Source organism: Melospiza georgiana, chromosome 7 (genome assembly GCF_028018845.1).
Source record: "Melospiza georgiana isolate bMelGeo1 chromosome 7, bMelGeo1.pri, whole genome shotgun sequence".
Lineage (NCBI taxonomy): Eukaryota > Metazoa > Chordata > Aves > Passeriformes > Passerellidae > Melospiza > Melospiza georgiana.
The window spans coordinates 7,558,893-7,576,983 of record NC_080436.1 but is presented as its reverse complement, the minus strand read 5'-3'; positions in this window follow the sequence as shown (position 1 = coordinate 7,576,983).

The window sequence follows — 18,091 nt, the reverse complement described above, 5'->3', positions numbered from 1 at the left end:
TGTTTAAAATTTAAAATTGAAAACTGCTTCCTTTAATCTTTTTCTTTGATCTTTTTCCTCTCCTAGGCTTAAGCTGTGCCCTAATGGCACAGAGATCAGCTGGATTTTATCTTCCCACACTGAAAGGTTTCCCTTTGTAATGTGTTTATTATTGTAAACTAGCCATCAGGCAATGGAGGCAATTCTGTTTTCACCTGTTTCACCTGCCATCCTGTGTCCCTTGTTTATCTTTCCACCCCTCCTGGATGTTCCTGCTCTCCATGCTCTCCAAGAGACACAGCTTGCAGTAGAAGGTGGCTTTTGTGTTTTCACTAGACATTTTCCATGACAGCAAAACAGCTTCTAACTCTTTAAACTTGATGATTTCCTTGAGCCCATATGATTGAGATTTTCTGCAGAAAAATCCTGGAGCACTGATTGTTCCTCCCTTGTCTAGCAATCCCTCTCCTATTTACTCTCCAGACTCCTGAAGTTTTGTGCTAGTAAGTTCAAGGCTTTTTGATGGAGCCCATGTTTCTGTCTCATAAACGATGGGTAGAGTATTTTGTACTTAGAACCTAAAAGCTTGAAGGCTTGGACATCCAAAATCTGGCAGGATATCCAAGCACTTGCCTTTTCAATTAATGTGGGGTTTTGGTAAGTTTGCCTTCCTAGATAAACTTACCAAAAATATGCATACCAAGAGGAGGGATGGAGAGTGGCTAAAGGTGTACTTTCATTTCATGTAGGATCATGCTCAGATCTCTTCTTTGCTACAGCCCATGACCTTGAGCAAGGGACCTGATGGAAATTGAGTCATCCCTTTTGAATCAGTAGTCCTGTACTGATGGATATAATTTGAAGTCTTGGCTCAGCCTCTGCTTCAGGGAACACACACTAGGAAGGACTTTATTTCCTATTTCTCTGCCTTTAAGCCTGTGATGTATGAGCTCTGCTGGCTGCCTCCAAGATGCTTTATGGAGAGATTCTTGCTCTGCTAAACTGTGTGGGAAAGTGTTAGCATGTACTCTGCACTGCTGCTGACCAGCAGGAGCCTGTGGGCTGTCATCCCCAAGGGGCCTGATGGGGGCATCTCCAGTGATTCTGATGTTTTACATTGCACAAACCAAACTTCAGTGAATCCATCAGTACAATGAATCCCAGAGGTGTGACTTGGATGGAAATAGTCTAAACCTACTTTTATGCATCACTGCACCTGTGAGAACTTTCATTGCAAGAAAGAGTTGGTGATGATCTAATAATTTCTATGCTCACCTGTGATTTGCAATAAAATAAACCCAAAAGCCACCACCAAATATATTTTTTAAAGGAAGAAAGTATTTCAGGAATGAAGAACAAGCTTAATGGGGTTTTTGCACAATTTTGGCCTGTGTAATAATGCAGATGTGTCTGGACATGCTTAATTCTGCCAGTAAAGGTGGTTTTGTGATGTGCTGACCCAAAATAATTGTATATTGATTGGATGAGAAGATAAAACAGGTATGGGAGAGGAGGAGGATAGCAAGTCCTTATTTCAATTGCTGGGTTAGGGATTTGAATCCAGTTAGTTCTCTGTGTTGGGACAGGACACCACAGGTTTATCTGCCTGGCAAGCTTGGATGTGTCCCAAGACATCTCTGGGAACACATCAGGTATGTCCCTAGGGAGCAAAGTCATTCCAGGTGATGCAGAGATGTGTCCCTGTGCCATGCAGCTGTGCCAGGACAGGATTAGGTTGGGTGTTAGGAAAAGGATTTTCATTCAGGGAGTGGTCAAGCACTGGAACAGGCTCCCCAGGGTAGGGGTCACAACACCAAGCCTGACAGAGCTCAAGAGATGTTTGGTCAATGCTCTTGGGCAAAGAATGTGATTCTGTGCAGGGCCAGGAGTTGGACTCAGTGATCTTTGTGGGTCCCTTCCAGCTCAGGATATTCCATGATTCTGTGATCTGGCATGGGAGCTGAGGTTTGCAGTTCTCTGGCAGTGCTGTTCCATCTCACTCTAGGCTGTGGGTTCCAGGGGCTGCAGCAGGAAAGCTCCTTTTTCACTTTTAGCATGCACCTTTGCAAGCAGGATTGCCAGAGCAAAATCCAGGGTCTCCCTTGTGCTTGCTGGGACTAGCCAACATCCATGTCCCAGGGAAAGCAGCTGGGAATGAGAATTCATGGGCATCTGCCTTCTTGGGTGCACAGCTCCTGGGCAGTGCAGGGATGCTGCTCTCCCACAGAGGAGCTCATGTTGAGGGGAAGGAACAGTGATGAAGCTTCAGCTTTTCCAAAATTCAGCAGTGAGAAAGGTGTTGGTTGGAAGCCATGGCCTGTTAGCCCTGCCACTCACTGACACAGGGAGCTTGCTTGGGGCTTGCCTGGTCTTTATTGGTTTAATTGATAAGAATATAGTTCTGGCCAATGCAAAACTTCTATGCATTTGGGCTGCATTTAGTTGAACTAACCATAAAGGAATTGTGTTTTACATCCAGATCATTGAAATGATTCATTCTGACACTTCTCAAGTGGAATGTGTTCCTTTTGTCAGGCTAAAGTCACAGAGAGGTGGTATCAATTGCAACACCAAAATGGAAATGGAAATACCTGGGATGCACCCCCTGTGTGTTTGTTCTGAGATCTCTGTCTTTCTGGTCCAGTTTTAAAAGGAGAGCTCTGTTTTGGGATTCCTGTAGCCCAGGGAGTCAGGCCCCTCTTCAGGAGGAGGGAGCTGATGGTTTAAATGGGTACTGTGAAGTAGAAGACAAGATGTTCTTTATTTCAGGGGATTATGCAAGCCTGGAGCTGTTGGAAGAAAAGGTGAGTGCTGTTGCTTCTGCTCTGTTTCATAATGAATTTTTTTCATAATCTCCCTTTGAGATTTTTGCCTTTTGCTGCCTAAAATAGCTGAAAATGCAATTAACTTCTATTTGTTTAGTGAGTTCATGGCAGTATACCAGATCAAGCACCAGAGGAAGTGTTGGTTGCTCTGATGGGGGTTTGCTTTCAGCAAGATGTGAGAATACAGAATATTTAGAAACACCTAAGTGCAGTCAGCATATTGCACTCTTTTCCTGGAGACTTTCTCCTGTCCCATGCACACTTACTTGCTATAATTTCAGCTAATGTGTTTTCTCTTTCCTGTGATCAGCTCCTATCTGACACCTGTTGCTGTTAAATATTTGCTGTGTTCCTCTTCTGAAGGCTGGGTGCCTGCAATGTCAGCAGGAAAAATTACAAGTGTACATGAACCATTTGGCAGGCAGCAATCTCAGAAAGACTGCAGCAGTCTGGAGCTGTCCCATGGCACAAACACATATTTTATTCAGCCCATAAGTGAGAAATGGTCTCATTTTTTAATGTAAATACAAAGATATTCATGGAGGAGCCTACTGAGCACAAACAAGGAGGGAGGTTCAGTGAAATTTAACATTAATACATGCAAATGATATTTTTTTTTCTGACACCAATTTAATTGTACACGTTGGAAGACTGTTTGAAACCAAGAGCCTGATAAGGTCTGGGAAAGAACTGGGTATTTAGGCAGTTATCAGGAATATATGACTTTATTTAGGCAGTTATCAGGAATATATGACTTACCATAATTCACAACAGATTTGGAAAGAATATATAATCCATTTTACTGTTCATGAGCAGTTCTTGACCTGATAGAGGCTGGTTGCATTTTTCCACACCAAGATGCTGCAGAGTTCCTTGTGCTCTCTTCAACGTGTGATTTGTGCTGTGAGAGAGAGGGACTGCTTGTCTGTTTTGATTCTTGCATGTTTCATCACTGGCTTTAAGTATTAAGCCAGGCATCCACTTCCAGCAAACTTTAAGGTCTCAGCTTTAGCTGTAATGTTGGCTGTGTGCCTAATTAATCTGCTAATGATTTGGCTTTCCAGTGCTCACAGCATGGAAGCCACTTCCAACAAAATAACAAAGCCTTTTGCTATCCAGGATGGTCAGAGCTGCAGAACATCCTGCTAAGCTGTAGAAACTTGTGTAGAAGAGAGTGAAGCCTGGAAAATTGCCTGGCCAGCATGTTTTAGAGGTCCTGGTCACAGGAGCCTGTCAGGAAGGAGGTCTGGGAGCAGAATGCAGCACGGGAGATGTCGAGCTGACTGCAGGGGTGTCACCAGCAGACAGCCAGGAGCACCCCATGGGATTTGCAGGTGGTGGGAAGGGCAGTGATGGGTAAACTGCACACAGCTTTATGTAATGGCACAAAGATGGGATTGCATGGACAAGTGAAGGGCTCTGGTGGCTCCAGGGAAGGTTTGTCCCTTGGCTCCTTTGGGTGCTACGTAAGGTGTTGCTAGCCTGAATGCAGCCAGGGGCACGTAGCAGTCACAGGGCAGTGCGGGCTGAAGTCAAACCTTGCTGAAGGAGCAGGCAAAGGAATGAGCACCTAAAGAAGGGGAAAGAAGGCACCAACTGGTGTGCCACATATAGCACATGGCTGACTTAGCACTTGTGTCCTTCTGCTCAAGGTTTTCTAATTCTGTCCCAGACGATGTCAGCGTCCCCCAGCAACTGGCAGCAGCACATACAAGGCGTTCCCTGCAGAGCTGGGAGTGTCTGTCACTCCCACCCTGCCCCGGGAGGGTGCCTGCAGGGGGAGGGAGCAGCTTCCTGAAGGTGTGGCTGCTTCTCACCCTTGCCCAGGTGATTTGGGGGCTGCCTTCAGCCCCACCTTTGGGCAGCTCACCTTCCTAATGCCATCTTTCCCTGTGGAAGAAAGTGCCACCCAAGTGCTCTTTGCTTTCCACTGTCCTGTAAAGCTTCCAGTCATTTTTTGGCACCTCGGGTTCCTCGGCATGAGCACCAGCTTATAGATCACTGAGCAACCAGGCTCTGAAATGCCAGTGCCTGGCTAAATGTAACAACAGCGTGCATGGAGGCAGAATGTGAGCATCCAGTGCCACCAGGCAGGACTCTCCACCAAGGAGAGCACTAGCTGGCAGGCCTGGAGGGGTGCTGTGTAGTTTATAAGATGTTAAATTCTGCATGCTATCTCACACTGCACAGGATAAAATTCCCTTGGTGCTGCTTTGGGCAACTGGGATTCCTGTGTCTTCAGAGCTCCACATGTGAGCTGCAGAGATTCCCTTGGCTTTTCCCTCCACTCTTTTCCCTGGAGCACACAGCAGAGGATTTAAATTACTGCCATTTAGAATGATCTGTCTTTCCTGCATCCCATGTTACTCTACTGGGAGATGGAGTGACTTTAGGCTTGGAAAGGGCACAGAAAGATAGCTCAGTGTCCACATACCTGCACTGCCTGGAAGGTTTCATTGTGACTTATGGGGCACCAGCCTCTTTTTCCACTTTTTTATTTCTCCCTCTCTCTTTTGACATGAAGTGCTCCAGGTCTTGAGTCAGACCAGGAACTAAAGGACTGACTGGCTTAATGTGATGTGGTTTAAATTTTGCTGATTTCTGTTAGGGACCAACTGGGCTTGAAATCTAACAAAACTCAAAGATCATATCTGGTTTTAGGAAACCTGGTGCTTTCACAATCTAGACCTCATTTTCGCTTCAGTCATTAGTAAGACTTCTCAATGAGGTATGGATAGGTTTCAAAACAAGGAGCTTGGAGACATGAGCATAATTCTCTGAGATCATGTGTTCTCTGTCCTTCTCACTGGAATCCTGTCTTTGCCAAGCACACAGTCTGCATTTGCTTAACACTAAAAGCTCAGACACTCCAAAATGTGTTTAATACACTGGAACACCCTGTTTTTTAATTACCTGCATGATTCTTGCTGTTGTGTTAGAATTTAAGGCGTGTATAGCTCAGTCTTATACAAATCTTGAGATGGCCCAGTGAGAACAAAGCTGTAGGAACCAAAATTTTTCAACTATTTCCATGTTTAGCAGTAAGTACTTTGGATTTATGAAACCTGTGTAGATTTCAGATAATATTTGTGCATTTTGAATTATACCCATGAAGATGATTATTTTTGGGGAAAGATGGCCATAACTACATTATCATATAATCATTCACATTATACATATCTACATTATCATATAACTACATTATCATATAATCATTCACATTATACATATCTCAAAAAGCTGTTTTAAGAATGGAAGTAGCATTGTCAAGACTTATGAAGTCCTGATAGAGGTCCCCACCAATATCTAGAATGTATCTGTATCACAGTTGTCTGAGAGGACACAAATGAACATAAAGCATTTGATGAGCTCCCCTTTTCTCATGAATCACTATGATGATGTTTCTAAGCATCCTGTGTAAAAAGTGTCTGTATTTAGAGAATTGACATGGAAAGATGGAGCTGACAGTTTGGGCTGGTGGTTTGGGAGTTTGAGGTTGTTGTGTCTGGTGGCAGTGCTCCCTGTGGTACTCCCAGCTGTGGCATCCCTCTATGGTTAATGCTGTTCAGCCTCCCAGGCATCCCAACTCAATGCTCTCTCTGAACTGACATTGTTCTGTACCATTAGCAGGTGGTTTTTGGTGGCACTGTACCCTCTTGTCCCAGCAGGATGATCATTCCCAGTGCTAAGCCCATGGCTGGAGAGGTGCCTTCCACCCAGAAGGCAAAGGAGGCTGCAGGCAGGGCCAGCCAGGCTTTTCTTACACTTCTCCAACCAGTCAGGGGCAAAGAGCCTCCTCCCAAAAACGTGACAAGATGACAACGTGGGCCCCTTAATGCTGTTAGTGGGAGAGGGGAGACTCAGAAGCCAGTCATGCTGCAGTCCAAGCTGAGAGCGCACAGGAAGGTCTCACTGCTGCCAGCCATCCAATGGATGAACCTGGCCAAGCTGTTTAAAACCAGCTGTGATGGAGCTAGGCCACTTGTGCTGTGCTCTTAATGTTTGTGTGTTCACTCTGTGTGTGAAAACAACCTTGGTGAAGCACTGCAAAACCTTCCCAATGAAGCTGCTCCTCAGTGCAAGCCTGTTTTTTTGGGGAGCAGTGATGTAGAAGTAAGAAATGTCTCTCCTTCAGGGTCTGTCAGAAGCTGTGCTGGCTCTAAATAGACTGCTGCCACTGCTCTCCTAATTTAGCTGGAGGCAGGCAAGTGACATGCTAAAGCTCAAGAATGTCACTTTGCTTCTTGTGTGACCTATGAGATCAGAGGTTTTTAGGAGATACACAGTGACTGTTGCAGAAAGTGCTGCAGGATACAGGAGGTGGAAATCCTGTGGGACTGGGCAAGATGTTAGAATGCAAGGGATAAAGGATCTCCTGAGAGGGTTTCTGGCTGTAGGGAGTGACAGCACCTTGAAAACCCTACAAAAGTTTGTTTGTGCTGCCTGGAGTTTGGCAGCCAGTGCAGGCTGTCTATGCCTCTGCCTGCAGCCCTTGCAGTTATTATCTCTAAAGCTGCAGTTTCATATAAGCCACATGTGATCAGGTGTTTGGTGGTCTCCTAGAGTGCAATATAAATCAGGCTTATATATCAGCCACTTCTGTTTGAATTGCTAGCCCTGAGAGCTTTACCCCTGCTCGTTAAACTTCTGTCAGAGTCAGATATTTGCAATATGAGACGCTTCAGAGCTGCCACCACGAGGCTGATGACATATTTTAGAGGACTGTTACTCCCAAAAGTAGTTCAAAAATGCCTGGTATTGTTATTGAATACTTTTCCCCAAACTCATCATCCCAAGCAACTCCATTAGGCTGATAGAACTGCAGCAGTTGGCTGTGGGCTGCTCTGTGTGCATGTGCAGGTTTTCAACACTTTGTTTAGGAGGTTACTTCTATTTTTCTGTTTGAGAAATATAGATCCTAAAGTGGGAAGAGTAAGTGCAGCTGAACCCTAAGTGCCAAAGCTGATTTGGGTGATTTTTTTTATAGCAGAGACAATTTTAGTCACAGTGGTAAGTACAGTGGAAGGCAGCTTCACTTCTGTAGTTTTGGAGGCTGTAGAATAGGTGGGAGATTGGGTCCTGAAAGGTTATGCTGCCATGCAAGAGTTGTCTAGCACAAAACACAATGTCATGGCTTCCTTAAATTAGTTGTGCTGCAGTGAATGCAAGCCAGTGCACCTCCTTCAGAATAATCTGTGAAATTGTTTCATGTGTGTTCATTTTTGATTTGTCCTTCTGAATGTTACATACAGCAAATGACTGATTAAATTCTTCTATTAATTCTATAAGTGAGTTGGCAGGAACAAAGATGATTGGTCAGATTTCAATTGCAAGATTTTAGGGACTTAGTATTTGTACAGCAGTTTTCAAAATATACCATCTTCTAGTTTCAATGCTGTTCTCTGCAATGAGTGTGCAGGTTTCTTATTACAGTAAAATCATATTGAGATCATTGGGGGATGTGAGAATCAATCTGGAATGTGGCTGTGGATATCCAACCTTTCCCTTGTTGGATGGGAAGTATTGTAATGTTAGCAGCCTCCTGCCAGTGCCTCTCTTCTTCCTCTTCCTGGGCTGAGTGTCAGTTTAGCCCAGCCTTTATAGGGTGCCTTGGAGTGGGGGGCTGTTCTACATTTAATAATGGCATAATGACCAGCCTGAGAGGTGTGAGGCTGGGATATCACATTTGTGCCTGCTGTTGTTGGGGGTATCTGTCTTCCAGTTGTGGTTTTTATGATCTGAAAGGAATTGAGACCCTCAGTCTCTTGTAAAATTAGATGGACCTTAAGTTTCTTCAGAGCATCACTGTAGTCTCTTCCATTTTCTCTTTGCATCACCTTTTCCTTTTCTGTTTTTTAACCTTCTTGCAGTTGCAGTTCCTTTTGTTGCCATTATAGAGGCAGAATTTTTATCTATCCCTTAGAAAGGATATTTGCAATTTTACAAAGATTTTTTTTCTAGTGTTTTGATAATTTTATCAGTAATTAAAGAACCATAATCAACTCTGTCTGCTGTGGGTTTTAACACTTAATACAAGTATGCTGGTAATCCTGGCTAGCATGTTTGCTTCTCTGTCTGAGGGTGGTGAATGCTGAAAAGCACTTTGTCCCCACTCCCAGTGCACGAAGTTTAGCAGACCTGCTTGCTTCACAGCAGAGTTCAAAACTAACATTGCTCAGTCCCTAATTAACTTGACAAGTCTTTCTCACCCCACAGTCCTGTCCTTTCAAGAGGAAGGAGAAAGCTGAAGACACATGACAGTTGTGAAGCCTTGTGCTCTGTCTGCTGCTGGGAGGGGAGGAGCAATGTCTTTGCTGCAGAGGGATTGAACAGCTGAAGACAACAGCCCAGCAGAAAGTGGCAGGGGCAGCTCCTGGGAGAAGATATCTGCCAGGAGGAATGTGTTTTTGGCAGCTTCAGCCACTGAAGGTTTGTTTTCCCTCTGATGCAGACCTGCTTTCCCCATCAGCCTTTGCTCAGTAATGAGGATGGGAATTGTTATTTATTGGACAAGGATTTCAGCAGTCACAAGTGACTTTGAGAGACTTTGTCTTGGGTTTTCAAAAAGTGATGCACACTCTCCTCTTAAAACCAAACCACCCTGTGGCCTCCTTTCATGGATTTTTAAGGAGAACATCCTCCAAATCAAAGTGTCTCAACTCATGTCATTTTGAAAATCAGTTACTACAAGATGGATTTCTAAGGAGCAAGTGATGACTAAGTCTGTTTCTAATAATGTGTCTGGAGCCAAGAACATGAATTACACTGTACTTTGTGTGTTGCATGATTAGGATTTAAACTAAGGAGGAAAGGATCCTAATGGGAAACAGTGGTGTCTTGGTTTAGGGCAGGTTACAAGCAGACACAAATATAGGCAGGCAGTCTGGTAAGTGGGTTCAAGGTAGATGGGTAAACACAGATTTTTGGTACCCAGTACCTTGAAATGGTGTCATCTGCAAATACTGGATGCTGAATTGATGGGAACAGTTAAACAAGGGTCTGGCACAGCTTTTTCTATTCTGAGTTTTGGGGGCAATTCAAGTCTGCACAGTGGCCAGATCATGGGGCCTGAATCCCCAGCCCCAATCTCCTGCAAGCTTCCAGAGCTGGGCAGTGCTGCCTGGGAGCCCTGAGATTTTCTGCCCAGCTTTCTCCCTCTAGCTGCACTGGCAGGCCTGGCCAGAGGCAAGGAGAGAAGGGCTCTAAAGGGCTGGCTGAAGTTCTAAAAGCTGGCCAGCTAAAGGGCTGGCAGCTGTCTGAGATTCACAGAATTCACAGAATGACTGGGTTGGAAGAGACCTCCAAGATCATCCAGTCCAACCCAGCCCCAACCCCTCAGCTAAACCCTGGCACCCAGTGCCACATCCAGGCTTTGTCAAACACATCCAGGGATGGGGACTCCACCACCTCCCTGGGCAGCCATTCCAGAACTTTATGACTTTTTCAGTGAAATTTTTTTTCCTGATATCTAACCTGTATTTCTCTTGGCACAGCTTGAGACTGTGTCCTCTGGTTCTGTCAGTTCCTGGAGAAAGAGCCCAACCCCACCTGAGCACAGGCACCTTTCAGGAGCTGCAGAGAGTGATAAGGTCACCTCTGAGTCTCCTTCTCTCCAGACTGAGCACCCCCAGCTTGTGGGGTTCCCCCAAGATACGAGATTTCTACCTTCTTCCTGAGCACTGTGAATCCAGCCAGAGCTCATCTTCTTGCCATGGTGGTACTTTCCTGACTTTATTACAGGGGATAATCAATGGCAGGGCATGATGATAATGGGTTAATCAGATGAGAAATGATTCACACATTTCTTCATTTGGGAAATGAAGCACTTCTGTGAAGACTTTTAGTTTCCCAGACTCTCTTTCACATGACTCAGAAAGGCATAATATTGGAATCATAGTATTAACTTTGCATTGCTTTGTTCTCTATTTCTGTATTTGGAGTTTTAGGTACTGATTTCTTCCTCAGCAGCTTTTAAGCATTTTCTAAGTGTAGTAAAAATGTTACTCTTTGCAGTATGACAAATGCAAAAGAAGCATCTTCAGATTTCAAACTCTGTTTTGGGTTTCTCCTTGGTGTGCCATGTCCAGAAATAATGAGAAACGCTGCATCAGAGATGCTGGAAAATGAGCAAAAAGAAATGAGAGAAAACCAGAGCAGAGAGCAGCCAAATGACTCATTGGAACAGCCCCAGCTTGGCTCTTCTGCTCATTTGCAGGCAGAGGAAGGAGACTTGTCTGCTGAGTCCAAGGCAAGGCTGCCTCACCTGGGCACCTTTCAAACCACCTCCAGACCTCTAAGTCTAAGAACTGAGTCTAAGAACTTCTCTAGGTTTTTTTCCTTTTGATGAAATGACAAGGTTTAGGGAATTGTCAGAGTGTTATGTAGAGATGTCATAAGCTTGAGTCTAACCTCTAGTGGGTTAGACCTCCATCAGCCCTAAGTGGATGGAGGCTTTCTCCTGGTTCCTAGTGGAGTTCTCAAAGCTGCCTTTAAAAGTGGTGTGAGGGCACTGTCTTGAGCTGACTCGACAGAGGAGACACATCTGGAAATGATGTGTCTGGATGGGGCTTTTGAGCCACCTTGTCTAGTGGAAGGTGTCCCTGCCCATGACAAGGGGTTGGAAAAGATGAGCTTTAAGGTCCCTTCCAACCCAAACCATGCTGGCATTCTGTGACCTTCCTCTCAGACCAGAAATGGTGGCAGGATGGCACGTGAAACTTCCATCAGCTGAAATTCTTAAAGGACTCAGCTCTGCATGGGCACAGCATGAACCATTTACAGTTGAAAATGTGTTGAGGTTAGTAATGTGTTGAGGTTAGTAATGTTAGGAGGGTTTTCTTTTTTCCAAATGGTGCAATTCATTGGGGAATTTGTCCATCATCTATCTAAGGAAGATTCAAGCTGCATGTGGATTGTTAAAGAGTTTTGTTCTGGTTTATCTAATCTATTTTCTAACTGAATACTTTGCAAAATAGTCTGAGTAATGTGATTCACTCTTCTTGGCCTGGTTTCCTAAGAAGGTGAGGCTCTGGTATTTGCCTTCCTTGTCCATATTTCTGTATTCTCTCAGTGATATATTTTACTTATTCTTTTTTGTTTGTTTGTTTAGGTTTGGTTTTGGGTTTTTTTGTTTTGTTTTTCTCTTATTGCAGTAAAAAATAAAAGAAGGAGGGAAACCTGTAGGAAGGTGATTGCTTTCCTCATAGGTTTTGTGACAATTGCAGCTGCAATTCCCAGTTGCAGCTGGGAAGAGTCCCATATCAGGGAGTCCCATATCTGGCCCTCTTGCAGTAAAATACCTTTCATATTTAAACCACTAAAAGCATGTCAGATCATATTTCTTTTATTACAGAGAAAGTCCATTCCCCCTTGCTGACACCACCTGTCCCAAATCTGGGCTATAGGGAGTAGGTGCTAATATTATTCTCCTGGGGTTTCCAAAGTAGCAGTAATTCCACACTTGAATGCACAGACTGTTCAATGGAAGGCAAATGATTATTGGAATGAGTCAAGGAGATTACTGCTGCTGAAAACCAGGGAACTGGCATTGTGAATATAATAAAAGAGGATGATGAATGATGATTTGTTTTAAGAAGGATCTGTGTGCTCCCAAACCCCAGATTCATTAATGTGTACTCATTTGGGATCCCTACATTTGACTGTCTTCTCCATATGCTTGTAAAGCCTGGGGTCAGCCCTGCTGGAACAGGATATTTCCCAGCCTTTGGGGGGGTATAAACACCTTGGATTTATCCCCTGTGATGATGAACCACCAGGGGTTCCCAAAAGCTTCCACTGGCAACTTTCCCCTTCTGGTCTGGAGCCCAGCTTCTTGCAGATGAATTTGTCAGGCTTGCAGGTATTAACACTGCAATCTAATGGGGTGGTGAGCCCAATTCTGGGAACTGCTCTGCTGTTTCTGGGTGTGGCTGTCACCTAATTGCCACCTGCTGTAGCTGTCACCCAGGTGGGGTTTGTCCTCTTTCCCATTGAGATAAATGAGCTATGAACTCCCAACAAGGGTATCCCTGGATGTAGGATATAATTCTATTCAAAGTTTGTATTTTATGATGATTTTCTTGGAGTGTCCTGAAGCTTGTTTCTGGAGGTGTGTCTCTCTTTATTTTTGCAGCCACTCATAAAAATCTGGTCAGTCCCTTGCTGTCCACTACTAGGAGTGTCAGGATGGAGTCAGAACACCTTATTTACAGAGAAAAGTGTTCCAAATCTCTTCTGGGAATAGGGGAAACCCCTGCAATTAAGGGCTGCATTGCCTGTCCCCTGTGAGGAAGCTGTTTGGCACCACTGTGGTCACCCCCTCACCACTTAGGGGTATCCTTCAAGAGGGGGATCTATAATAAAACTTGACAAAATGGTGGAAATATGATCCACTCCTCAGTGTGATTAAGGCCAGCAGTCATTATGTGGAACATTTGCTCTTGCCTTGTATGCAGCTCTACACTACAGTGGAACTATTTATGGGCCTGGCTCCAATGGGATTTATGGAAAGCAAAATCCTCCCAGTGGATTCGATTACAGGCTGCCAACGCTGCAAATGCTGCAGCAAATTGCAACTGCTGCAAAATGAGCTTTCCACAAGGGCTGCCTGACACGTGTCCTGCTAGCAAGAAATTCCCCAGCCATGAGGAGATGGAGTTAAATGGCTCCTCACAGTCCTGTTCTTTTTTCCCTTCTTAAGGCTTACGAGTTGGTTTTGGTGCTGCCTCTGTGCCTTCTCCATTTCTGTCTGTCTTCCTTGACACAGAGCAAGCAGAGCAGGGTACTGTCATACCCATGGCCAGTCATTAGAGGGTCTATTGTACTTTTTTGGCCAAATTTGTTGTCTTTCACCCTCTGGGGAAAATGAAGGCATTGCAGGGCATCTGAGAGTGAAGGATGGCTGCAAGTTGTCCTGTCCAGAAAAGAGGGTGGCAAAAACAAGTGGGTTTTGTCACTCTGAAGTTGAGGGATACATGAAAAAGAACTGTATTCTCTACTTTCCTTGCTGCTGGTACTCTTAGCATCCGGAATGTCCAAATACTGGGAATGGGGTTGTTCTTGGGAAGTCCTGGACTTCCTCCCTGTGAGCTGCAGGAGGGTTCAGGTTTCCTTGTGTTAAGGAAGGAAGGGTTCAGTTTCCTCGTGTTTCCTTTGTTTTGCCTTCCCCCTCACACTGCATTTTGCCTTCCCCTTGCTGTGCTGCTGTAAACTGGATTTGTGAAATGATCCACAGTAAATGCTGCCACCCTTGTTCCCCAAAAGTGGCAGCGTGGACACAAAACCAAGTGGGTGAATGAGGCAGGGAGAGAGGTAAAGCAGAAGTGTCTGCAGCAGAAGGGAGAGGCAGGGACCACCATGCTAAGGGTGACAGCTGGCTTGGGAAGCGCTTGAGAATACAAAGCTTTGTGGGTGAGGCAAAGCAGACTGTCTTGAATCAGCAGCTCTATTGAGAATTGTTTTGTTCTGCTTTTCCCCAACAGCATTTGAGGGAGTGGGTTTGATACTGACCCAGGAAAAATCCTGCAGGATTCAAAGATACACCAGATCTCTCTGGGTCTCAGAGCTGCCATGCATTGTACCTACCCAGGAGACAGAGATCTTTGTGCTCATCCCCTGTTTGAAAGGGTAATTGTGCCAGTGGGGTGGCACGAGGCTGAAGGGCAGTGCTCATCCCCAGACCCCAGATGCCATGTTTGCAGTGGTGCCAGCAGCCTTTATGGGCTTGCAGGGCATTACCCAAGCCAAGCAGCATCACTCCTGCAGTAGCAGCATCCCTGATCCTTCCTCCAGAGCTGGGAAGGAGCTCTCTGAAGCCCAGCTGGTATGTTGTGATATACTGAAATCTTTGGCAAAGGCAGGGAGTGCAGGAGGAATGTAAATACATTTGTCCTAAAGCGAGAGTGCTGGTGTATCTGTTTCCAGCTCATGGTAAGGGGATGTTTGATGAATGGCATCCTCACTCTTGGAAGAATTTGCTTGTTCTTTCAAAAAAACCCAAACAAACCAACTCTCCCCCCGCCTCCCAACACAAACAAATACAAAAAGAAAAATGAAGCAACAAAATTGTACCTGTTAGATATTGCTGGGATCCAACCAAGACCTGCTTGTAAGGTCAGGCACAAGCTTATTAGCTATGTCTGAAATTTGACCAAACATTCAAAGTTAAATAATTCCCCTGACTCCTGTGTTCAGCTGTTGCAGAGGGGCTGGATCCTACACTGCCCTCAATCAGTTGCAGCTCCAGAACTGGCCCACATGAAGGTAAAAAATACCTTTTGCCAAGGTTATTGAACTGTGCTGGGTAAGTTGAGAGGCACAGCTATGGAGGTGCTGCACTATCCAGCAGTGACACTGAATTTGGGGTTTAAGTCTGTTGGCCTGGGCTTATCTGCTGCTTGCTGCATTAAGAGTGAGTTTGCATGGTAGCACTGCACGCCAGCTGTGCAGAGAGATCCCCCTGAAAACCTGAAACAAAGCACAGCCTGAGACCCTCCCACACTCCTTAGGGCCCAATTCCTTGCCTTGTGCTTCTCTGCCCTCATGCACTGCTGAAGCAGGGGATTGCCTGGAAATTCCAAGGCAAGCAGCAGCTGAGGGAGACCAAGGTTGCTCTGATCAATCCCTTGCTGTCCACTACTGGGAGTGTCACATAGAGGTGGAACGCCTCATTTACAGAGAAAACTGTTCCAAATCTCTTCTGGGAACTGGGGAAACCCCTGCAATTAAGGGCTGCTTTGCCTGTCTTCTGTGAGGAAGCTGTTTGGCACCACTATGCCAAACTCTGTACCAAAACTCTGCCCTGTTGGGCAGAGAGATAGCACTGCAAGCCCATCTACAGGAGCCATTTCAGCTCGACCTAAGCTGGGCTTTTCCCTTGACAAATACCCCAGTGGTGAGCCTTGGTGCCCTTACACATATGTCCAGTTGGATTTTTTTGATGCTCTTGCCCTTCTGGGATGTCCCCAGTCCCTATGGCATTTAAGGGAAGGTATGTTTGGTGCAGCAGACTTCAAAGAGTGAAGGGCTGTGGAAAAGGGAGTGCTTGGCTCTCTATTCCCTGCAGGCTGGGAGTAATGCCTGTAAAACTGTGGGCTTGTGTAAAACTGATGTGGGGAGATAAAGTGTTGTCTGTAAAGCTGATGTGGGGAGATAAAGTGTTGTCACCCAGTATGTGGAGTGTTTCCTTGATAACCTGAGCATGAGCTGTCCTGCACTATGGAGAGCTTGTGTGGCTTCAGGCAGGACTGGGAAAGATTTCCTAATTGTTTTTTTCTTTTTCCCAGGGCTGTGTATGACTCAGAGGCCGTGCATTTCGGAAGGGCTTCCCTGATTGTCACACGTCTCATCCCACACAGTACACAGACACAGCCTCTCCCGTGTGGGCTTTTCTGTGAGTGCCTTTCCCAGGAGCCGAACCCGAGCTGTCCCGAGGTAGGAGCGAGCAGCTGAGGAGCTGAGGTGCCTGCAGTGACAGGGTGGCCGTGCTGTCAGGCTGCATTGCCACCTGCTGGGGACACCAACGCCGTCTGCGAGGGGTCCCCTGCGGCATTCACATCCTCTGAACAGAGACATCATTCTCACTCCTAAGATTTTGCTTGGGGAAGGCAGTGAGAACCTCAGAGATGAGGGAAAACAATTCGTATTTCTATTCACTACTCTTGTTGTTTGGCACACGTAGAATGTGCAAAGCTGTGTCTGACTGCCTGGAGACAGTCATGGGTTTTTCTTTAGTATAGTGTAGTATCTTTTTAGTATACAATTTAGTATATTATTAGTGTAATATAGCTTAATGAAACATTTGTTCAGCCTTTCTGAATCATGGAGCACATTATTCCCTGCACTGGGGTCACCCTGCATTGATAGTCCCCAGGCTAGCACCCTGCTGGGATGAGCCTGGCTGGGCTCCAACCTTTTTCCTCAGCTGCTTATTTTGAGCTGATCTGCCGCCTCTTGGTTTGTTGGAGTTTGTCTTCAGGCACTAATAATGTGAAAGTTGTAACTCAAGGGGGTTAAACTTCCTGGTTTGGGCACTGGCCTTCAGGTTTCTTTCATGGGTGCAGCCAAAGGAATGCAGGGGACACTTTGACCAAAAGACTTGGACATTCTGGGCAGGAACAGGTGAGGAACCTGTATTGTTCTTCTCAATGTGAAAAAAAAAGTAATGCATATTAAAAAAAAACCCAAAAACTTGCTAGAAATTATCTGTATGTGCTGGGAACCCACCTGGAGCAGGACCCAAGGGAACATGGAACCCAGCCATGTTCCCTTGGGTGTTGCCATCAAAGAACCCCACTCAGATTTGGCCAAGCTATTACAGTGAGGTGCAAAATCATGGATTAAAAAAATTAGGGGAAGTAAGAAAGATGAGACAGTGGTGCAGTGAGGTATGGCTGGATAACTCAGGTAAGCCAGCAGCTTTGGGCCCACTGGCTGCTTCTCCCAGAGCTGCTTTTGTGTACTGGATGTGGGACATGCCACCCTTACTCTCCACCTGGCTCAGCTCCAAGCCTGTCAGGTAGAAAGTCTGTTCTGGAGCAGGGGAATGAGCTAGGGTTTGTGGAGGCTGAGATCTCCTCTGCAGTGCTTTTCCCTGTTCTGCTGTGCTTTTCCCCTATTAACTCTGGGAGAGCATCTGCCAAGACAAGCCAGCAGCCTGCTCCAAAGTGGTTTCAAAGGGTGCATGAAATCCCTGCAAGTGGTAGTTCATAAATGGATTTATCAGCTCAGTGAGTCTGACTGCTAAGGCTACAGGGGCTGAGGATACCTCATGGCACGATTTTTTGGCAAAAACTTTAAATGATGCTAGCCACTGATTTAGTGTCTGTGCTGGTAGCTGTTGGTGGGCATTTAAAAAGTTAATATGTAGGAATGAGAAATGAAGTAATTCAGGCAGACACAGCACTCACTGTTGCTCTCTTGCACTGCCTCTATGTCACATCTTTGATAACTGAGGCTGCTGACAGCTCCTGAGAGCTGAAACCATGCTGGGCCCCTAGGGGACATGCACACATACAGATGGCATTTGGTTAACAGTCCTTGGGATGGTTTTTATCTTGCTGATCACACTTGCATACACAGGAGGTGAACACAAACAGATGATAAAGCATTCAAAATATGTTTTTACTTGTTTCTTGGGAATATAGGTTATTTTATATGTTTTTTTTTTTTTTTTATTTTTTTTTTTTTTTTAAACAGACCACCACCGTGGACAAACACAACCAGCAACAAGTGTCAACTATCTACACTTCTGATAAAGTCACTCTCAGGTGGCTTGAAACAGGACCAGT